This window comes from Coregonus lavaretus (genome assembly GCF_964263955.1).
Source record: "Coregonus lavaretus genome assembly, chromosome: 16".
In the NCBI taxonomy this organism is placed as follows: domain Eukaryota; kingdom Metazoa; phylum Chordata; class Actinopteri; order Salmoniformes; family Salmonidae; genus Coregonus; species Coregonus lavaretus.
In genome coordinates this window covers 39057745-39079092 of record NC_140003.1, presented here as the reverse complement: position 1 = coordinate 39079092, position 21348 = coordinate 39057745, and the positions used below count along the sequence as shown (strand labels likewise).

Sequence of the window (21348 nt, the reverse complement as noted above, 5' to 3'; positions counted from 1 at the left end):
GATCCCCGGGACCACCTATACACAAAAAAATGTATGCACGCATGACTGTAAGTCGCTTTGGATAAAAGCGTCTGCTAAATGGCATATTATTATTATTATATGTTACACCCTCCACCCTCACTATTACATCATGCTGTAAGCCTGGTGTTTTAGGCCAATCAGATAAGCTCTGAAAAAGATCTGATGCGATTGGACAAAAGACCAATTAGTGAAAGAATATAAAAATTGGGCTGCCTGTCTAAACATGCAATCCACCCTCATATTTTGACTGGGATTCAATCATGTTTGCAGACAAGCAGCTTTCAAAGGCAATGTTACCATGTTCCAGGACATTGGATTAAAGGTAAACGCTGCATACAGAAGTATTCATCCCCCTTGGCATTTTTCCTATTTTGTTGCATTACAACCTGTAATTTAAATGGATTTTTATTTGGATTTCATGTAATGGAAATACACAAAATAGTCCAAATTGGTGAAGTGAAATTTAAAAAATAACTTGATTCAAAAAAATTAATAACGGAAAAGTGGTGCGTGCATATGTATTCATCCCCTTTGCAATGAAGCCCCTAAATAAGATCTGGTGCAACCAATTACCTTCAGAAGTCACACAATTAGTTAAATAAAGTCCATCCGTGTGCAATCTAAGTGTCACATGATCTCAGTATATATACACCTGTTCTGAAAGGCCCCAGAGTCTGCAACACCACTAAGCAAGGGGCACCACCAAGCAAGCGGCACCATAAAGACCAAGGAGCTCTCCAAACAGGTCAGGGACAAAGTTGTGTAGAAGTACAGATCAGGGTTGTGTTATAAAAAATATCCAAAACTTTGAACATCCCAGGGAGCACCATTAAATCCATTATTTAAAAAATGGAAAGAATATGGCACCACAACAAACCTGCCGAGAGGGCCGCACACCAAAACTCACAGACCAGGCAAGGAGGGCATTAATCAGAGGCAACAAAGATACCAAAGATAACCCTGAAGGAGCTGCTAAGCTCCACAGCGGAGATTGGAGTATCTGTCCATAGGACCACTTTAAGCCGTACATTCCACAGAGCTGGACTTTACAGAAGAGTGGCCAGGAAAAAGCCATTGCTTAAAGAAAAAAATAAGCAAACACGTTTGGTGTTCGCCAAAAGGCATGTTGGAGACTCCCCAAACATATAGAAGAAGGTACTCTGGTCAGATGAGACTAAAATTGAGCTTTTTGGCCATCAAGGAAAACGCTATGTCTGGCACTAACCCAACACCTCTCATCACCCCAAGAACACCATCCCCACAGTGAAGCATGGTGGTGGCAGCATCATGCTGTGGGGATGATTTTCATCGGCAGGGACCGGGAAACTGGTCAGAATTGAAGGAATGATGGATGGCGCTAAATACAGGGAAATTCTTGAGGGAAACCTCAGTCTTCCAGAGATTTGAGACTGGGACGGAGGTTCACCTTCCAGCAGGACAATGACCCTAAGCATACTGCTAAAGCAACACTCGAGTGGTTTAAGGGGAAACATTTAAATGTCTTGGAATGGCCTAGTCAAAGCCCAGACCTCAATCCAATTGAGAATCTGTGGTATGACTTAAAGATTGCTGTACACCAGCGGAACCCATCCAACTTGAAGGAGCTGGAGCAGTTTTTCCTTGAAGAATGGGCAAAAATCCCAGTGGCTACATGTGCCAAGCTTATAGAGACATACCCCAAAAGACTTGAAGCTGCAATTGCTGCAAAAGGTAGCTCTACAAAGCATTGACTTTGGGGGGGTGAATAGTTATGCACGCTCAAGTTCTGTTTTTTTGTCTTATTTCTTGTTTGTTTCACAAAATATATTTTGCATCTTCAAAGTGGTAGGCATGTTGTGTAAATCAAATGAAACAAACCCCCCAAAAATCAATTTTAATTCCAGGTTGTAAGGCAACAAAATAGGAAAAATGCCAAGGGGGGTGAATACTTTCGCAAGCCACTGTATGTCAGTTCATTTGGAAACTACTGGAAGTCAAGTGCACAGTGGTTTCAGATTGAATGCCAGCATTTATTAGGCTATTGTGAACACAGGTATACCTTTTTTGAGAAAGGACATCAACAAGATTCGTTTTTCTTTATTTGACTCTCACCTGGGGTGTTTTCAGTTCGATTAAATGTCCTGTAGCTCAGTTGGTAGAGCATGGCGCTTGCAACGCCAGGGTTGTGGGCTCGATTCCCACGGGGGGCCAGTATGAAAAATGTATGCACTCAGTAACTGTAAGTCGCTCTGGATAAGAGCGTCTGCTAAATTATTAAAATGTAAATGCTACGTTGAGTGACGGTTTGTACGGAAGGAAACCTTTCCCCAAAACGTTCTTCAACGTTCTTGAACAGACTTTGAGGTATGTTTGGTGGGTGTGGCTTGAAGCAATGAGTGACTAATTTAAAATGGCAAAGGTAAACAAACCCAACCCCTCCCCATTTTTCCAACTGGTCGTTCAGAACAGCACAGTTTCCGTTTAGTGGAACGTTGCACACCGTACTGAACGCAGCCCTGTAACTCCAACCACTGACCTGTCACTGTAAACTCTGCCCACTGAGCTTTCATCTAACCCAGGGGATGTCGAATTTAATTCCACGGAGGGCCTAGTGTCTGCAGGTTTTAGTTTTTTCTTTACAATTAAGATCTAGACAACCAGGTGAGGGGAGTTCCTTACTAATTAGTGACCTTAATTCATCAAGTACAAAAGGTGGAGCGAAAACCCGCAGACACTCAGCCCTCCGTGGAATGAGTTTGACACGTGATCTAACACAGGGGTTCCCCAACTTTTTCACTCGGGCCCCCCTTCCAGCATTGGGGAACATCCCTGCACCACATCTATTTCTATGGGCACAAGCACTGTTCATGGCACAAACTGTTCACACCCCTCTTGTTGGTGTAAAGAATCTTTCAGGTATAAAGCTTATTTCATGCAATTCTACACATTTTGACGTGGGGTGCAAAGAACATTCAGCAGTTTTAAAGCAAATTTTCTTGCAATTCTATACATTTTTCCATGTCTAATGTGTATTCATGTGATATGAGTGACTAGAAATTACAAAAATATCTATGGGCTAAAAAGACCTAAATAAAATAACGTTAGCTGACATGGGATAGTTGATCTGGACATTTGACAAGTTATAAATAGCTCTCTAAGGTATGCAATGACTAGCATGACAAGAGGAACTGATGATGCTTTCAAGAGTAAGTTTAAAGCTGGACTAAGTTAATAAATAAAAAATAATATATTTTTTTTTTTGGGGGGGGGGGGGACACTGCGTCCCCCCTGCCGACCCCCACAGTTAGGGAACCACTGATCTAACCGATCAAATGTGTTCTGCCCTTGAGGTAAAGCGGCCCTCAACTGGATCCAATAAGGAAAACTACTGAGCTGGTTAGTGTATTTATATTGGTTCAGCAGTCAGTGGTCATATTGAGGAACGTCACCTGGCACTCCATACAATTGGCATAGAAATAAATGACTGATGGTTGGAATGGAATCATAACTGGAATTCCAGACACTCTTCAAAACAAAGCAACCTTGACCCAGCCATCTCACACTCAGTATGTAAATATATCTACAAATTATCTTTAATAACCATCATAAAAATAGGCGATTATAATATTTCTGTACAATATTTCTGTACAGTTGAGATACAGTATAGTGCAAACATTACTGAAAAGTAACAACACCTTATGTCTGAAATCATTTGTAACATCTTTCAACACAGGCTGAAAATACTGCATACAAAAACTCAGCCAACCCAATGTTCTCTAGAAACTCTGTCATAGTTTAAATTGACCCCCTGCACAGGTTCTTTTGTTGCACTTTTTAGGAATGTTGTGATGTCATGTGGTCCACTTGTATTGCTCTGTAACAGATTAAGGGCTGGAGTCAATCTGTATCACAGATGTATCTCGGAAGATCCGTGTTATAGCTCAATTGAAATGTAAAGGCAATGTTCCCGACGCGTGCGCAACTATGGGGCAAAACAGACAGGGTTGGCTGAGATTGACAACATGTGAACTATATTTTGTCTCCAAATGTTTATTGAAAACAAATACATTTTCACAATGAGTACTTGTTCGCAAATACAGTGTAGTGTATTAAGATTATGACTTTGATAAGGTTTTAAGTGGAACCTGAGAGGATGTTTATTTAGAAGAAAGGGAGACGTTTTTAGGGTGACGCCCCATAGAAGACACGGGATTGGACAGTAGAGGGAGCCACCCATATTTTGGGGAATATTATAAGTACTGGATGGAGACAAAGAAGAGCAGAGCGGCCATTGCAATTTGGGAAACACTGCTCTCCGGGTGATCATGACATCTGTAAACTTATGCTGAAATCTTGTGATATGAATAAAACTTATGATCAAAGTTCAGTATAAGCGGACTCCTTTGTTTAACAGCATCATTAGCAACATTGACTCGACACTACAACAGCATTACAGTTGTTGGTTAACTAGCTAGCGAATTTTAGCCATATTAGCATTGACATGAAATCAGTCAAAACACCTAAAAACAAGACATGATATCAAGAACAAGATAAAACCAGCTGAAACGAACCCGCTACGATTTCCCCATGGCAGCTTCTTGTCATCACAAAGCACAGCTTCCGGCCTCATCGATGTGTGCGCATAATTTTCATGATGTTGTCAGCCAACCCGTCTATGTCGGCTCAATCGGAAATGACCTTGACATTTCCACGTGGCTCTTCTGCGATACGGATTGAATCCAGCCCTATGACAGGACACAACCATCTTATAACCGGAGACCCTCTTTTAAATTTTGGAGCACTGAAGAACCTGGCCACAGTGACAAGATACATACTCAATCTCACACAATCTCCCAGAACCCACTGCACCACATCAAGAAGTGCAGATGTGCTCTTCACTTGTCAAGAACGAACTCAATCCACACGTACGATTGGAAGGAAAAAAGGGAAAATAAAAAATACTGACAAAAAAACTCTGGCCTCCTGAGACGCAGGATGAAACTACCAAACCACAGAGGGAGACAGAAGATGATATCCATATCTAATACCTCCTCTGAACAATTATTTAACACCCCTAATACAGGGGCTAGGGTAGCTTCTTCTGAATGTCCTGTGCCACCCATCTCATGTGCAGTAGACAGACAACCAGAGGCAGGCACAGTGGCTAACGCCAGGGCTAACGGACAGCTGGGTGGCTCTGTATCAGACTGCAGGCCAGGGCCTTGTTAGCGCAGCTTTAGCGTAGCCCCCTTTGAGGGAGACTGTGGGAGATAAAGCAGCGTGATTCAGTTCAAGGTTCCACAGCGGCTGGCTCGGCAGATGAACTCTTTGAGCAGGTTGCCTTGTATCTGCCAGAAGGCTGCAGTCTGGGTCACCTCCGTCAGGTGGTTTACACAGAACTTAAAGCAGAACTCCTCCAGGTCCTAGAGACTCGACAGGGTTAAACAGGAAATAGGAAGTTAGCACTCCAACCATCACACCGCAACAGGAATTAAACTAGCACTCAACTGACCCTAACCCTCCTGGGTCGTGTTCAGTAGGCACGAAACTGAAGAAAACGGCCTGAAACTGGGAGGTACTAATTAAACCTGTCCAATGACAAACATTTGTCTTTCTTTGCTACGGTGTGCCCTAATGAACACGACCCTAGAGTAGGCTTGGTAGAAGTTGCCCTAATGAACACAACCCTGGAGTATGCTTGGTAGAAGTTGCTCCTAACCACAGGTACAGGGTGAGATATGTTAATGCAGATTGGGTGAAGGGTTACCTGTTGCTAGGTGTGAGGTGTAGGGGTGGGACTGACCTCTGCGTCGTAGCACACGGCGAGCCTCTCTTGATGTGCTGACACTGACACAGACACTTCAGGCGGTTCTCACAGTAGGACGTGGCCAGGTCCAGCAGACCTAACACAACGATACAGGATAGACAGTCTGGTTCTCACAGTAGGTCGTGGCCAGGTCCAGCAGACCTAACACAACGATACAGGATAGACAGTCTGGTTCTCACAGTAGGACGTGGCAAGGTCCAGCAGACCTAACACAATGATAAAGGATAGACAGTCTGGTTCTCACAGTAGGTCGTGGCCAGGTCCAGCAGACCTAACACAACGATACAGGATAGACAGTCTGGTTCTCACAGTAGGTCGTGGCCAGGTCCAGCAGACCTAACACAACGATACAGGATAGACAGTCTGGTTCTCACAGTAGGACGTGGCCAGGTCCAGCAGACCTAACACAACGATACAGGATAGACAGTCTGGTTCTCACAGTAGGTCGTGGCCAGGTCCAGCAGACCTAACACAACGATACAAGATAGACAGTCTGGATCACTGTTGACTTGGGATGTTTGCTTGGTTATGTGTATGTATTGCATGTTTCTGGACCTTTACAAGGGACCTTTATAACTCAATGACCCTTGGTCTATAGAGGAGTTATACCACAATATATGAGATTGACTGGTAGCAGTCAGGCTCTCACTGAGTCTTAACCCCTTCCCTATTCATCAATTCCCTTGTCAGTAAGGCTTGGTGGCTGTGTGTGGGGCTGACCAATAGTGTCCTCTCAGGGCAGGTCTATATTGTCTGTGTAGAGCAGGGGTTTCCAACAGGTCGCAGCCCTCCTATGAGGGAGTAGCTCGCCAAACAATTCTGAAAGTACACGTGTTCCACTACAAACTGTCATAAACAAATCTCACTAGTATCAGACACCGCAAGCTCCCAGATACTATCTAATCAATTCAACATTGACATTTATCCCACCCCTGGTTAGCCACTATTGGCTTAAGTCGGACTCCTTGGAGGACTGCCAACTCAATAAAGGGGTTCCAGTAAAGATAGGATTCAAGGAGTAAGCAGTAAGCAGTCTTTACCAGAGCTCTACGACTGTGGCCTGTTCTCTACCAAACCACTGACAATGTGGAATACGACTCATCAATAGGTGTGGAAGGAGCTTGGCCGCAAACGGCACTGCTATCATTTGGTGTCCAAGAATATTTAAAATGAGCACGTCCCATGATAGAAAATCACTTTAGTCGGACTCCTTGGAGGACTGCCAACTCAATAAAGGGGTTCCAGTAAAGATAGGATTCAAGGAGTAAGCAGTAAGCAGTCTTTACCAGAGCTCTACGACTGTGGCCTGTTCTCTACCAAACCAGTAAGTAGTCTTTACCAGAGATCTCCAACTGTGGCCTTTTCCCTACCAAACCTGTCACAATTGGTAACCTAACACTAGCATTGACTTGTCTACATAATTCAGTAAGTGCTACTTGTTGGGGAAGTTTGACGTGACTTATGCAACATAAAATCTCCTGATAATACTATCCTTCTTCTTTTGATTGGCTGTGGCGTCATATGACTAGGTGCCCTGGACAGTTTTCACGGAAGAATACTGTACCAAGTTAGCTAGCTGAATAAACTAAGTTAGTCTATTCCTAGAAAACATTGAACCACTGTAGTTTACAACAATTATAGTTTCTGAGGTGGAAGTTGGGAGAGTTATATTTGGGTGTTTCAGTGAAACGTAAGTGAGGGAGGCCCCGCTCTCTCGCTTTCCCAGATGTTTAGTTCATTTCATTCCGATCTCCTTTGCATTATTGTAGCCATTTTCTGTAGCCTGTCAACTATGCCTCTGTCTATCCCTGTTCTCTCCTCTCCGCACAGGCTATACAAACGCCTCACACCGCGTGGCTGCTGCCTCTCTAACCTGGTGGTCCCTGCACGCACGACCCACGTGGAGTTCCAGGTCTCCGGCAGCCTCTGGAACTGCCGTTCTGCGGCCAACAAGGCAGAGTTCATCTCAGCCTATGCTACCCTCCAGTCCCTCGACTTCTTGGCGCTGACGGAAACATGGATTACCACTGAAAACACTGCTACTCCTACTGCTCTCTCCACGTCTGACCATGTGTTCTCGCATACCCGAGAGCATCTGGTCAGCGGGGTGGTGGCACAGGAATCCTCATCTCTCCCAAGTGGACATTCTCTCTTTTTCCCCTGACCCATCTGTCTATCTCCTCATTTGAATTCCATGCTGTCACAGTCACTAGCCCATTCAAGCTTAACATCCTTGTCATTTATCGCCCTCCAGGTTCCCTTAGAGAGTTCATCAATGAGCTTGACGCCTTGATAAGTTCCTTTCCTGAGGATGGCTCACCCCTCACAGTTCTGGGTGACTTCAACCTCCCTACGTCTACCTTTGACTCATTTCTCTCTGCCTCCTTCTTTCCACTCCTCTCCTCTTTTGACCTCACCATCTCACCGTCCCCCCCTACTCACAAGGCAGGCAATACGCTTGACCTCATCTTTACTAGATGCTGTTCTTCTACTAATCTCACTGCAACTCCCCTCCATGTCTCCGACCACTACTTTGTATATTTTTCTCTCTTGCTCTCCTCCAACACTACTCTCTGCCCCTACTTAGATGGTAATGCGCCGTCGCAACCTTCGCTCTCTCTCTCCCGCTACTCTCTCCTCTTCCATCCTCTCATCTCTTCCCTCTGCTCAATCCTTCTCCCTCCAATCTCCTGATTCTGCCTCCTCAATCCTCCTCTCCTCCCTTTCTGCATCCTTTGACTCTCTATGTCCCCTATCCTCCCGGCCGGCTCGGTCCTCCCCTCCTGCTCCGTGGCTTGACGACTCATTGCGAGCTCATAGAACAGGGCTCCGGGCAGCCGAGCGGAAATGGAGGAAAACTAGACTCCCTGCGGACCTGGCATCTCTTCACTCCCTCCTCTCTACATTTTCTTCATGTGTTTCTGTACCACTCTAAATTCCAAGCATCTGCCTCTAACCCTAGGAAGCTCTTTGCCACCTTCTCCTCCCTGCTGAATCCCCCCCCCCCCTCCCCCTTGTCCTGTCCCTTTAGCAGAAAAACTCCCCCAAAGCATAATGTTTCCACCTCCATGTTTGACAGTGGGGATGGTGTTCTTGGGGTCATAGGCAGCATTCCTCCTCCTCCAAACACGGCGAGTTGAGTTGATGCCAAAGAGCTCGATTTTGGTCTCATCTGACCACAACACTTTCACCCAGTTCTCCTCTGAATCATTCAGATGTTCATTGGCAAACTTTAGACGGGCCTGTATATGTGCTTTCTTGAGCAGGGGGACCTTGCGGGCGCTGCAGGATTTCAGTCCTTGACGGCGTAGTGTGTTACCAATTGTTTTCTTGGTGACTATGGTCCCAGCTGCCTTGAGATCATTGACAAGATCCTCCCATGTAGTTCTGGGCTGATTCCTCACCGTTCTCATGATCATTGCAACTCCACGAGGTGAGATCTTGCATGGAGCCCCAGGCCGAGGGAGATTGACAGTTATTTTGTGTTTCTAACATTTGCGAATAATCGCACCAACTGTTGTCACCTTCTCACTAAGCTGCTTGACGATGGTCTTGTAGCCCATTCCAGCCTTGTGTAGGTCTACAATCTTGTCCCTGACATCCTTACATTTACATCCTTGGAGAGCTCTTTGGTCTTGGCCATGGTGGAGAGTTTGGAATCTGATTGATTGATTGCTTCTGTGGACAGGTGTCTTTTATACAGATACTCCCTTTAAGAGTGTGCTCCTAATCTCAGCTCGTTACTGGGAGCCAGAAATCTTTCTGATTGAGAGGGGGTCAAATACTTATTTCCCTCATTAAAATGCAAATCAATTGATAAAATTTTTGACATGTGTTTTACTGGATTTTTGTTGTTGTTATTCTGTCTCTCACTGTTCAAATAAACCTACCATTAAAATTATAGACTGATCATGTCTTTGTCAGTGGGCAAACGTACAAAATCAGCAGGGGATCAAATACTTTTTTCCCTCACTGTATACCTTTTAAAAAAAGTTACGGGCATGGATCAGAAAACCAGTCAGTACCTGGTGGGACCAGTATTTGCCTCATTTTGAGAAAAACAAACATAAAGGTTGAGTCATACGTCCTCCGAAATATGACCCGCCAAGCTGCGCTTCTTAACACCCGTTCGCTTAACCTGGAAGCCAGCTGCACCAATGTGTCGGAGGAAACACTGTTCAACTGACGACCGAAGTCAGCCTGCAGGTGCCCAGCCCGCCACAAGGAGTCGCTAGAGCGAGATGAGCCAAGTAAAGCCCCTCTGACCAAACCCTTCCCTAAACTGGACGACGATGGGCCAATTGTGTGCCACCCTATGGGACTCCCAGTCACGGCCAGTTGTGACACAGCTGATCGAACCCCAGGCTGTAGTGACGTCGCAACACTGCGATGCAGTGCCTTAGACTGCTGTGCCACTCGGGAGGCCCCCTTAGTTGTTTATTAACCATTATTTTACCAGGTATATTGACAGATAACATTGTGCACTACTTTCTCTTGTACACTAATGTCCCGGGAAGAGTTGCAGGGGCGAGGAGAAGAGAAGAAAGTGCTATTTGAAAGCTAGAATAAAAATGTGTAGCTCATGACATTTTTTAAAAGTAGCTCTCATGCTAGAAAAAGGTTGGAGAGCCCTGGTGTAGAGGAACTCCAGGAAGGAGCGATAGACGGGGTAGGAGAACTGGTCGATCTTTATCACCTGCTTGTTTGCTGTCCACGCTGAACTTGAGGTCGGCCGTCTCTGGGCTGTCAAACTCCTCCTTTAGAGACTGGGCCACCGTCAGGAAGTAGAAAACACACACAATGCTCTGTCAACAGGAGAGGACACACACAATGCTCTGCCAACAAGCGAGGACACACACGGTTACCCATGGAGACGAGCCTCCACATGACGGAGGGCGTGGTGAAGCAGGCGAAGAAGTCATCAGTGCAGGAGAAGTGTGTGAGGAAGAGCACCACGATGGCCCCACATGTACACCTGGCCACTATGGGTCTTAGCTGCTGAGGTGGGTGTGGAGTGGCACGCTGCAACTGGATGGGATAGGAGGGAGGAAGTCAGTGTGTGTGTGTGTATTCCCCGACTGCCTCATCTCTTTCTCAGCCATAATGTGTACTATGTGTGTCCCTGTGGGTATACAGTGCATTAGGAATGTATTCAGACCCCTCAACCTTTTCCACATTTTGTTACGTTACAGCCATATTATTAAATAATTTTTTTCCTCATCAATCTACACACAATACCCCATAATGACAAAGCGAAAACAGGTTTTTATAATTTTTTACAAATGTATACAAAATAAAAAACAGAAATACCTTATTTACATAAGTATTCAGACCCTTTGCTATGAGACTCGAAATTGAGCTCAGGTGCATCCTGTTTCCATTGATCATCCTTGAGATGTTTTTACAACTTGATTGGAGTCCACCTGTGGTAAATTCAATTGATTGGACATGATTTGGAAAGGCACACACCTGTCTATATAAGGTCCCACAGTTGACAGTGCGTGTCAGAGCAAAAACCAAGCCATGAGGTCGAAAAAATTTCAGTAGAACTCCGAGACAGGATTGTGTCGAGGCACAGATCTGGGGAAGGGTACCAAAAAATTTCTGCAGCATTGAACAACCCCAAGAACAAAGTGGCCTCCATCATTCTTAAATGGAAGAAGTTTGGAACCACCAAGATTCTTCCTAGAGCTGGCCGCCCGGCCAAACTGAGCAATCGGGGGAGAAGGGCCTTGGTCAGGGAGGTGACCAAGAACCCAATGGTCACTCTAACAGAGCTCCAGAGTTCCTCTGTGGAGATGGGAGAACCTTCCAGAAGGACAAACATCTCTGCAGCACTCCACCAATCAGGCCTTTATGGTAGAGTGGCCAGACGGAAGCCACTCCTCAGTAAAAGGCACATGACAGCCCGCTTGGAGTTTGCCAAAAGGCACCTAAAGACTCTCAGACCACGAGAAACAAGAATCTCTGGTCTGATGAAACCAAGACTGAAGTCTTTGGCCTGAATACCCAAGAAAACTCTAGGCTGTAATCGCTGCCAAAGGTGCTTCAACAAAGTACTCCTGTACACTCAGTACTCCTGAGTGGCGCAGTGGTCTAAGGCACTGCATCACAGTGCTAACTGTGCCACTAGAGATCCTGGTTCGTATCCAGGCTCTGTCGCAGCCGGCTGCGACCGGGAGACTCATGGGCGGCGCACAATTGGCCCAGCGTCATCCAGGGTAGGGGAGGGAATGGCCGGCAGGGATGTAGCTCAGTTGATAGAGCATGGCGTTTGCAACGCCAGGGTTGTGGGTTCGATTCCCACGGGGGGCCAGTATAAAAAAATATGTATTCACTAACTGTAAGTCGCTCTGGATAAGAGCGTCTGCTAAATGACGTAAATGTAAATGTAAAGGGTATGAATACTTACATAAATGTTATATTTCAGGGTGTTTTTTAAATATACATTTGCAAAGAATTCTAAAAACCTGTTTTTGCTTTGTCGTTATGGGGTATTGTGTGTAGATTGATTAGGGAAAAAAACAATTTCATCAATTTTAAAATAAGGCTGTAACGTAACAAAATGTGGAAAAGGTCAAGGGGTCTGAATACTTTTCCGAATGCACTGTATGCAGAGACTTCTCTCACCTCTCCTTCTCAGCCATGATCTGAATCTGGTTGCTCGTGTCCTGTGGCCAGCTGGCTATAGGTATTAGCCCCCCAGGCATACAGCAGCCCCTCGTCTGTTAGGGCCACGGAGTGGGCATAGCCAGACGCTATCTGGAGGGGAGGAGTGGGGTGAATGTTAGAGGAGGTAGTGTATGTGTGTGTACTCACCTGTTGCACACAGAGACCCTGCAGGCCCACCAGGCGACAAGGTGTCAGCTGATTCCCGTTGTTGCCCAGCCGTACATCTGAGAGAAACACACACACACACACACACACACACACACACACACAGGCGGATTGAATACAAATACTGAACATATTTAACATCAAACCCACGTTCAAACTGTGGGCCCTCTCACTCATCCATTCTCAACCACAGCCAGAGGAGGTTTGACCACAGGTAATGCTAACAGCCACCTTGTTCTGCAGACAGTTGGACACTCTCCTGGGGGTGGGCTGGTTGGCTGTGAACCCTGACCCCACCTGGCAGTTATTGTAGCCCCACGCATACAGGAGGGCCAGAGAGTTACATTCAACTGAGTAACTTGATGTTCTTCAGGTTTAATAATAAAGTAAACAACATCACAGATCTAACAGCAATACCCTGATAATACAACAGGTTCATTCTAGAATGGTGTCACAGTCACTGGATCACTGTGACATCAATCTGACTCAATAGATGTTAACAATATACCTTTATATCAGAGCTTAGGGTTATAGGTTCACAGTAAGTGGGTTTAGACCAGGGCACAATGGTAGGGGGTTTAGACTGCAGTGTTTCTCAATCTCAACCCATGGTCTGTGGAATGTTGTTGGCAAGCCCTTCAGATGGTTAGCTGACAGACACAAGTGCTATTTAGAATATAAGCAGTTCTCCATGGAGAAATAATGTAATGTAGATTCCATCTTTCACCCTGCCTCTCTCCATCCATCTTATTTAAAAAATGTTTACCCCATTTTCTTCCCAGTTACAACCTTGTCTCATCCCTGTAACTCCTCAATGGGCTCGGGAGAGGCGAAGGTCGAGACATGCATCCTCCGAAACATGACCTGCCTAGCCCCTACTTCTTAACACACTGCACGCTTAACCCGGAAGTCAGCCGCACCAATGTGTCGGAGGAAACACTGTTCGACTGACGACCGAAGTCAGCTTTCAGGCACCTGGCCCGCCACAAGGAGTCGCTAGAGCGCGATGAGCCACGGAAAGCCCCCTGGCCAAATCCCAGGCTGTAGTGGCACCTTAGACTGCTGCGCCACTCAGGACCTCTCCATCCATCCTTCTCTCTATATTTTCATCTCTCCAGCATAAAAAACGGATCCTGGAATGAGGAGTCCCAAGCCACCTATCTCCCACTCTCTCGCCTCGCCCCTCCATCCCTCACCTCTCCAGTGTCAGTCAGGGCCAATGAGTGATGTGAACCTCAGGCCACCTCCATCACCCTCTTGTTGAGCAGGTTGGCAGACACCAGCACTGGACACACCCCCTGGTTGGTGGGCCCGTTCCCCAGCTAGCTGTAGCCATTGTAGCCCCAGGCAAACAGCTTGGCCTCAGACACACAATGGGGGAAACAGTGAGTCAGAAACCCAAACTAGTGGTAGAAACACTTAGAACAGACGTCTACCAAAGGGAATAAGGAATCATGTCAGCTATATTGAAGACATTTCCATGTCCAACATTCTGTGACATCCTCTTGAACATTGTGGCCCTGTTAACTATGCGCTGCAGTACCCTCTGTGGCCAGGACTGAGGCTGATCGTGAGTGGGAGGAAAGTGAAGTCCAGCTTCTTAGGTAGGATGGTGCTCTGGCTGTCCCCTAATCCCAGACAGTTACTGCAGTTCAGACCAAACACATACACCTGCCAGATGAGAGTGAGTGAGTGAGTGAGATGGGTCACTGATGTTTGAAACAAGCACAGACACCAGTCAGCATGTACATTGCAGAGTGCATGTGTGTGTGCATTCCAGAAGAGAGGTCTAGGGTAAAACACACACACAGTGACTACTCCAATCATCTGATTACTCACATTGTCATCATGGGTGATGTATACTGAACAAAAATATAAAACGCAACAAGTGTTGGTCCTATGAGCTGAAATAAAAGATCCCAAAATATTATTTCTCTCAAATTTTGTGCACAAATTTGTTTACATCCCTGTTAGTGAGCATTTCTCCTTTGTCAAGATAATCCATCCACCTGACAGGTGTGGCATATAAAGAAGCTGATTAAACAGCATGATCATTACACAGGTACACCTTGTGCTGGAGACAATAAAAGACCACTCTAAAATGTGCAGTTTTGTCACACAACTCAATGCCACAGATGTCTCAAGTTTTGAGGGAGCATGCAATTGGCATGCTGACTGCAGGAATGTCCACCAGAACTGTTGCCATTTTGCTACCATAAGCCGCCTCCAACGTCATTTTAGAGACTTTGGCAGTACATCCAACCGCAGACCACATTTAACCACGCCAACACAGGACCTCCACATCTGTCTTCTTCACCTGAGGGATTGTCCTTTTGAGGGGAAAAACTCATTCTGATTGGCTGGGTCTGGCTCCCAAGTGGGTGGACCTATGCCCTCCCAGGCCCACCTATGGCTGCGCCCCTGCCCAGTCATGTGAAATCCAGATTAGGGCCTAATGAATTTATTTAAATTGACTGATTTCCTTCTATGAACTGTAACTCAGTAAAATCTTTGAAATTGTTGCATGTTGCGTTTATATTTTTGTTCAGTATAGATGCCCTCGTTGGCAGACGTTCCAAACGCACAGGCCTGCCGTATGGACGAGAGCTTCTGCCCCCCCATCAGGATGAACAGTGGTCATTTTGTCACGTCCACCATGGTGCACCTCGGTCTCCGTGGTGACGGTGGAGGGGTGTGTCCCTGGCTGGGGGAGGGGCTAGAGGGAGGAGCAGGGCAGGGATCTTGTCGGGTGATGCTACAGATGCTGCTTCCGCTTTTCACACTGGATATTAGACAAGAGACGGAGAGATCACACACACACACACACACACACACACACACAGAGATACAGGATAGAGTTGACACAACCACCAGAGAACACACAACTCAGAGTCAGATACCAAACCCACACTTTCGCAATCAGAGCACAAGTGGGCAGACACAGCCATCAGAGAACAAACACACACACACATATAGCGCAGGCTCTCAATTTAGAGCAGCTGTAACCTCAGGCCACCTTTCATTCCCATTGGTGTTTTGAGTTGGATAATTCCAGAACATGCAGTAGTACAGACAGAGCAGAACATTTTCCTGGCCTATTATCCAAGTGTTTTCAGATTAGAATTAGGGGTTCAGCAGCGAAACTGATGAGACCCTATTGTATTTGTTGGCGTTGATTATTAATAATTATTATAAACTGGGTGGTTCGAACTCTGAATGCTGATTGGCTGACAGCCGTGGTACATCAGACCATATACCACGGGTATTACAAAACATTTATTTTTACTACTCTAATTACATTGGTAACCAGTTTATAATAGCAATAAGGCACCTCTGGGTTTGTTATATATGACCAATATACCTCTGTGTTGCGTCGTGCTTAAGAACAGCCCTTAGACGTGGTATATTGGTCATATACCACACCCCCTCATGCCTTATTGCTAAACTATACACTGAGGGTACAAAACATTAAGGACACCTTCCTAATATTGAGTTGATAGTGGCACAGTGGGCACACTGCTGAATCCCGGCAACACTGCTTGAAGCTTTAGTTTGATCTGCTCCCCACGGACCACAGGGTTTCACATTTTCGTTCTAACCCAGCACAAACCCAACTAGTCACCAAGCCCTATTTGAATCAGGTGGGTTTGTGTTGGGCTGGAACAAATACGTGCAACCCGAGGAACGGATTGTGAAACACTGACCTTACCTGTGGTTAAAAAAAACCTTGATACTGTTTTAAAGCAGGTGGCTAGGCTAGTCATAGTTGCTCAGTGAGAGCTTTGCTTTAGGATCGATTCCAAACCCTTGATCTCCCCTCTCAAAATTACCACACCACATGTCAATAGAAAAAGATTAAGACAGTAAATAATGTTGACACTACACAAGCAAAACACTCAACTAGCCAGTTGAGTATCAGAAAAGACAGTAATTAAAGTAAGTATTCAACTGAAAATGCATTCACATTTTCTTGAGTCTATTGTTGACATTAGTAGCTAGCTAGTTAGTGGAGCAAGTTAGCTAAATTACTTTAGCTGATTAGCTTCAGCCATCTAACTATACAGTGATTTCACACAGTGCCACAGTAAGTTACTCAGTTGACCTGGCTAGATAACATTAGCAAAGTTAGATAGCAAACAAGCAAGCAAACCAACAAAACACTTTAGTTGTAGCTAGGTACCTTTAGGAAATGCACATTCAGCAAGTGCAAAAGCGAGATTGTGACTCAGCTGACAACAAAGTGCATTCACAGACCTACAAGAGCACTACATAGTCAATAATGGCAACTTTTCCGGGGAGGAAAACAAAATAGATACTTTTTTAAAAGTATTTTTAAAAGAGTAACACCACCAAGCCTACCTATGTGTATGAGATGCATTAGTTTGGTGTTATTACTGGTGGACAGATAGGAAGCTAGTCTCCCGGTCACTGAAACCCCCTTCTCCGCCGCCTGACCACCACCACCAACTCCTCCTCCTCCTTCTCCTTCTCCAGCAGCTCCCTCCTTCTGTTGATGTTCGTGTGTCTGGAAGTGAGAGACAACAAATGATGTGACGTGTCAACATTCAGCAAGACCAATCGAATTCAGAGCTGCAGAGGCGGTCACTTTCCTATGATATAAATAGGGCAAAGGTCCCTAGAGCGCAGTCTGGCCTAAACACTAGACAGAAGTCTAGCTAATTTTGGCATAACATGCACAGAAATCCAAATTGAATTATTTTTTAAAGAATATTGTAATATCTGAACAGTTTATAATTTTGGCTGACGTTTGCAAATGGTGTGTTAGATGAACTTTACTCTGCCTTGCTGAAACATCTGGAAAGCATTACTATAGGGGCCCCCTGAAACAGAGGAGACTTGGATATGTGGAAGCCAGGGATTGGTCTATTCAAAACACCCATCTTATGTTACAAAGGATATATACCAGGTTTTCAACAAAGGACGGGGAGAATAATCATATTTGAGATTGGGTTAGTTGTTCTCCAGATTCTGCAGAAATCTGTAAATTGACGCTGAAATCTTTTGATATAATAAACCTTTATAATCAAAGTACAGTGTCAGCGGATTCCTTGTCAACACAGCATATCAGCATCGTTGTTCGGCCACCACAGAAAATTGGCGACAAGGATTTTGGGACGTGTTGCGTCTGTTTCAACGTTCCATCATGGGCTGCGAAATGACTCCCGCTCAAGAGGCCGGCAGATAAGGTGAGCTTTTTCACAACTTTGGGCGCTGGTCAGTTCGTGTGACTGTGTGTGCGTTGGGGGATGCACCGTTTAGAACTTGTGTGTGCGCCTTGCTGTTATTTGCTGTGGGATGAGAATCCATTCTAAATTTCTAAAGGGGGGAGTGAGAATATAATACAGGATAAAAGTGTCTATAGGAATTGATAACGCTGGGCCCAGGGATATTTGGCTTGAATAAAATTTAAGGGAAAAGGAATAGAAATAAGGAATAGGACAAGGAACTAAGGAAAAATGTATACTGTTAGGACGTCGCTGATCTACGGAAGCCCTCAAACGAGGCGATCATTAAGATGGGCCATAAATCCTGGAGAGTCACTAGGTGAATTTTCAGGTCAGTTCAAGGAACTGTGAGATTGTAGAATACACATTCAATTGTATGTTACCTCTCGGTATATAGTTGACGAAGTATATGTCCAAAGTAGCCTCTCATTCAATATCTGCAACTCAAGGTAGCATACATTTAGGAAGGAATATAAAGGAAATAGGAGCGACGTAAGCATGCTTTTAAGGACCGTATGAATGGATGCATTCTTTTCATGTGTGTGCGAGGGAAAGAGAGTGTGTGTTTGCGCAAAATTAAAGAGGTCTCTGTTGTGTTTCAGCTGTGTGTCGACTCATGCTATGATAAGATTTATGTTAGAGATATATACAGTGGGGGAAAAAAGTATTTAGTCAGCCACCAATTGTGCAAGTTCTTCCACTTAAAAAGATGAGAGAGGCCTGTAATTTTCATCATAGGTACACGTCAACTATGACAGACAAAATGAGAAAAAAAATCCAGAAAATCACATTGTAGGATTTTTAATGAATTTATTTGCAAATTATGGTGGAAAATAAGTATTTGGTCAATAACAAAAGTTTCTCAATACTTTGTTATATACCCTTTGTTGGCAATGATACAGGTCAAACGTTTTCTGTAAGTCTTCACAAGGTTTTCACACACTGTTGCTGGTATTTTGGCCCATTCCTCCATGCAGATCTCCTCTAGAGCAGTGATGTTTTGGGGCTGTCGCTGGGCAACACGAACTTTCAACTCCCTCCAAAGATTTTCTATGGGGTTGAGATCTGGAGACTGGCTAGGCCACTCCAGGACCTTGAAATGCTTCTTACGAAGCCACTCCTTCGTTGCCCGGGCGGTGTGTTTGGGTTCATTGTCATGCTGAAAGACCCAGCCACGTTTCAGCTCCTGAGTGGCGCAGTGGTCTAAGGCACTGCATCGCAGTGCTAACTGTGCCACTAGAGATCCTGGTTCGAATCCAGGCTCTGTCGCAGCCGGCCGCGACCGGGAGTCCCATGGGGCGGCGCACAATTGGCCCAGCGTCGTCCAGGGTAGGGGAGGGAATGGCCGGCAGGGATGTAGCTCAGTTGAGAGCATGGCGTTTAAAACGCCAGGGTTGTGGGTTTGATTCCCACGGGGGGGGGGGCAGTATAAAAAAGAAAAAGAAAAAAAAAGATGTATTCACTAACTGTAAGTCGCTCTGGATAAGAGCGTCTGCTAAATGACTTAAATGTAAAAATGTTTCATCTTCAATTCCCTTGCTGATGGAAGGAGGTTTTCACTCAAAATCTCATGATACATGGCCCCATTCATTCTTTCCTATACACGGATCAGTCGTCCTGGTCCCTTTGCAGAAAAACAGCCCCAAAGCATGATGTTTCCACCCCCATGCTTCACAGTAGGTATGGTGTTCTTTGGATGCAACTCAGCATTCTTTGTCCTCCAAACACGATGAGTTGAGTTTTTACCCAAAAGTTATATTTTGGTTTCATCTGACCATATGACATTCTCCCAATCCTCTTCTGGATCATCCAAATGCACTCTAGCAAACTTCAGATGGGCCTGGACATGTACTGGCTTAAGCAGGGGGACATGTCTGGCACTGCAGGATTTGAGTCCCTGGCGGCGTAGTGTGTTACTGATGGTAGGCTTTGTTACTTTGGTCCAAGCTCTCTGCAGGTCATTCACTAGGTCCCCCCGTGTGGTTCTGGGATTTTTGCTCACCGTTCTTGTGATCATTTTGACCCCACGGGGTGAGATCTTGCGTGGAGCCCCAGATCGAGGGAGATTATCAGTGGTCTTGTATGTCTTCCATTTCCTAATAATTGCTCCCACAGTTGATTTCTTCAAACCAAGCTGCTTACCTATTCCAGATTCAGTCTTCCCAGCCTGGTGCAGGTCTACAATTTTGTTTCTGGTGTCCTTTGACAGCTCTTTGGTCTTGGCCATAGTGGAGTTTGGAGTGTGACTGTTTGAGGTTGTGGACAGGTGTCTTTTATACTGATAACAAGTTCAAACAGGCGCCATTAATACAGGTAACGAGTGGAGGACAGAGGAGCCTCTTAAAGAAGAAGTTACAGGTCTGTGAGAGCCAGAAATCTTGCTTGTTTGTAGGTGACCAAATACTTATTTCCCACCATAATTTGCAAATAAATTCATTAAAAATCCTACAATGTGATTTTCTGGATTTTTTTTCCTCAATTTGTCTGTCATAGTTGACGTGTACCTATGATGAAAATTACAGGCCTCTCTCATCTTTTTAAGTGGGAGAACTTGCACAATTGGTGGCTGACTAAATACTTTTTTCCCCCACTGTACATATATATGTTTTGGTTGAGAACAGGGGTTTTAGTTTTTGTAAGTCAATATGTTAATTACGGTTAAAACCTTATGAGTCTCCATTTGAGAGAAAGTTTTCAAAACATTGTTAAAAAACTATGAGCCCCCGGGAGGACGTTATGATTGTTAAAATCTATGAGCCCCAGAGAGGACGTTATGATTGTTAAAAACTATGAGCCCCCGGGAGGACGTTATGATTGTTAAAATCTATGAGCCCCAGAGAGGACGTTATGATTGTTAAAAAACTATGAGCCCCCGGGAGGACGTTATGATTGTATAGAGAGTATTTGTAATGGATAAGAAAATAACTATAAATCTGCAGATTAGAATAAGTGAAGATGGTAAAGTTAAGAAACTTCGAAGTAGGATTTGTGTTCTATGTTTTGTGTTGGTTTGTGCGTTCTGTTCAGTGTTACTGTTTGTCTGTGTTAGAAAGAACGGAGGGACAGCTGGTCTGTCTGCTGTCTGACTTAGAGAAAAGTTACTGTGGGAGAGCTCCTCTCACCTTGAAATCGCACTAGTAAATGAGCTGCGCATGCGTGGGATTTTATGAGTTTAGAGTTACACAGAGCAAATATGCCACTCCCCTGCCTGCACTGAGCTGCTGGGAGACGCAGACTTAGAGCTGAAAAAGAAGGAGGGGGACTTTGAGTACACACGAATAAAGTATTCTGTTTTTTAAGTGGCTGTTGCTTAATTATGAAACTATTTGATTGAGATCCATTGAATTTATAAATAAGAGTTATGTTGACGGATTAAAAATAAAAATACATAAATAAAATAAAATATTATTGCGCTATTTATAATATTCCTGAGTTAAG

The 21348-nt window shown here is 44.9% G+C and overlaps 1 pseudogene across 1 annotated transcript; it reads right to left on the bottom strand.

The window, feature by feature from the left end:
• Window positions 1-4965: 4965 nt before the first annotated feature.
• Window positions 4966-21064, bottom strand: LOC311143376 (RCC1 and BTB domain-containing protein 1-like; annotated as a pseudogene). The gene is made up of 13 exons: window positions 21033-21064; window positions 17094-17189; window positions 15223-15446; window positions 14208-14373; window positions 13861-14053; window positions 12856-12991; window positions 12647-12723; window positions 12458-12589; window positions 10939-10949; window positions 10685-10855; window positions 10458-10632; window positions 5804-5936; window positions 4966-5423 (listed from the first exon to the last, which is right to left on the bottom strand). The product of its transcript is annotated as an RCC1 and BTB domain-containing protein 1-like (transcript).
• Window positions 21065-21348: the final 284 nt, after the last annotated feature.